Source organism: Carassius gibelio, chromosome A24 (genome assembly GCF_023724105.1).
Source record: "Carassius gibelio isolate Cgi1373 ecotype wild population from Czech Republic chromosome A24, carGib1.2-hapl.c, whole genome shotgun sequence".
NCBI classification, from domain to species: domain Eukaryota; kingdom Metazoa; phylum Chordata; class Actinopteri; order Cypriniformes; family Cyprinidae; genus Carassius; species Carassius gibelio.
Window position 1 is genome coordinate 137,941 of NC_068394.1, and position 2,640 is coordinate 140,580.

The 2,640-nt window shown below is 40.3% G+C and overlaps 1 protein-coding gene across 2 annotated transcripts in view; it reads right to left on the bottom strand.

Moving 5' to 3' along the window:
* Positions 1-2,305: 2,305 nt before the first annotated feature.
* The window catches only part of LOC127946316 (protein TMEPAI), a 5,087-nt gene continuing 4,752 nt past the window's right edge, over positions 2,306-2,640 (bottom strand). For both annotated transcript variants that reach the window (XM_052542798.1, XM_052542799.1), the window contains one exon: positions 2,306-2,640. This exon is cut by the window's right edge and continues 2,669 nt beyond it. The gene's annotated coding sequence lies outside the window, so the exon portion shown is untranslated.

Below are 2,640 nucleotides of genomic sequence, written 5' to 3' on the forward strand. Positions count from 1 at the left end.
CCAGAGCAGAACCAGAGCAGAACCAGAGCAGAACCAGAACTGAACCAGAGCAGAACCAGAACTGAACCAGAGCAGAACCAGAGCAGAATCAGAGCAGAACCAGAGCTGAACCAGAGCTGAACCAGAGCAGAACCAGAGCTGAACCAGAGCAGAACCAGAGCAGAACCAGAGCAGAACCAGAGCTGAACCAGAGCTGAACCAGAGCAGAATCAGAGCAGAACCAGAGCAGAATCAGAGCAGAACCAGAGCAGAACCAGAGCTGAACCAGAGCTGAACCAGAGCAGAACCAGAGCAGAACCAGAGCTGAACCAGAGCTGAACCAGAGCAGAACCAGAGCTGAACCAGAGCTGAACCAGAGCAGAACCAGAGCTGAACCAGAGCTGAACCAGAGCAGAACCAGAGCTGAACCAGAGCAGAACCAGAGCAGAACCAGAGCTGAACCAGAGCAGAACCAGAGCTGAACCAGAGCTGAACCAGAGCTGAACCAGAGCAGAACCAGAGCTGAACCAGAGCAGAACCAGAGCTGAACCAGAGCTGAACCAGAGCTGAACCAGTCTCACTCAGAAACAGTGGATTTCAGAGAAACGGCAAACAATGCTCTGAATCACATGTGGCCTTCTGAAAACTGAAACAGTATTTTCTTGTAAAAGATACTCCAATAATCTTAGGTTTAGTTAGCCCTTCAAAAAAAAAAAAAAGAAAAAAAAGTTCTGTATTAAATGATCAAGTGTTTAATTAAATTTTAAATCATTTCATCGAACCAGAATTAACAGCAATCCACCAGAACAGCCTCCGATCAACTCATGAATGAATCAAAGGTCAACAGTAATCTAAAGTCTATTATATAATTAGCATTTCTAAAATCTTATTTCTATTAATTACTTAATTACTTATCAGCTCATTTTAATTATTTGTAATTATTTAATAGTTATTATAATATTGTACATGTCTTTGCTTGTTTCAAGTTGTTTAAACTCAAGTTGAATTAAACGAATCAATTAGATGTGTTCCACAAGATTGATCAGATTCATCAGTAAATCCAGTAATGCTCTTATAGACTTGCATTAAACAATCTCACTGATCATGAAACAAACATATTTTTGCTCTTCTTTCTTTGCTAAAATGTGCACGTGATGAGCTCAGAACAGAAGCTCGTGCTCGTGCTCGTGCTCGTGCTGCACTGATGTGAACATGGCTTTAAACCGGAGTTTAAGACCTGAAATAAGGAGCAAGCCTGACATCTACTGAACAAACCCTGAAGTTCAGCAGCAGACACAGACTGAGCTGATGTCTTACAGCGCCACCTGCTGGATCTACAGAAGAAAACACAGAAACACAGAAGAACCAGAGTCTTTAACCCTATAAAGCCTACTGTAAATGATCAACATGATCAAACTCAGCTGGTAAACCTGCTTCACACTCCATCTCCTCATGTCTTCTGTCTCCGATTGAGAGTTTAAATGTTTTATCAGCTCAAAGCTCTTTTAGTGTAACTGTACAAGCGTCCAGCTTCATCTTGACTCAGATCTCTCCTGATTGTGATCCAGTAAAGGTGAGAATAAGGTCAGTAATATCTCCAGATGAACTCTTCCTGGACTGAAGCAGCTCAGCTTTACTTGATTCTCCATCAATCATGTTTTAGAGTCTCAAATCTGATCCTCAGGATCTTTTGATGAGCGTTTGTTTCCAGAAGCTTTACTTTCACTGTTCCTCAGCGGAGGAATGATCTTCACAAGCCTCCAGAACATCTCACATCTTCTGAGGAGCCTTGATTTCTTCAGCTCTCAGTCACTGTGTTATATGTGCGGATCATTTACATCTCAGCTCATTACTGGAGATATAGAGCACAGACTCATGTTTACATCAGTTTATATCAGTATCTGCTCTACTGAGAAACATCTCACTGATCTACATCACAAACACAGAAATATCAGCATCTGCATCTTGAGTCTCTGAATAACATTGAGCTGTTTTTCCTCCATATTCTCACAGTATCAGACTATATGAACGTCAAATATGAACTCAACAAAAACACACATGCAAACATTTGTATCATTATTCGTCTAAAGGTTGAATAAACTGATCCATTTCTAAACATTAGTATTCTTTTGTATTTTAGGCTTTAAAGGGTTAAAGGATGTGAGGTCATTTACCTTGACCCTTAAAGACTCAAGTGTGATGTGTATTCATATATTTCATTTAATCAACATGTTTTATCTTTAAAACCACAAAACAGATGAATCACACAAAACTAGTGTGTTTACAAACACTGAGGAGGAATAAAAACCAACAACCTGCACATGCATTATTTTATAAAAGCTTTTATTGGTTTAATTGGCAGCTAACTGAAATGCATGAGATGGTGTGTTATAGACACCGTCCCAAAGAGAAACACAGTAACACTTTCAGGATCTGATATAAATAAAAATCAAAGAGTGAGACGCAAGCGGTCAGTTCTGAGGACAGGAGACGTGTTTGAGGACATCTGAAGCACAGTGAGGGTCAGGGAAATATGTTCATACTGCGACCCAAAGCAAGAAAACAACAGCTTCGATCGCTTCTGATAACAGGTTGGAGAGAACATCCTTCTTTGGAAACCTCTCTTCTCACATGGAAAGCCTTCAGTGATCTGATTAAAAT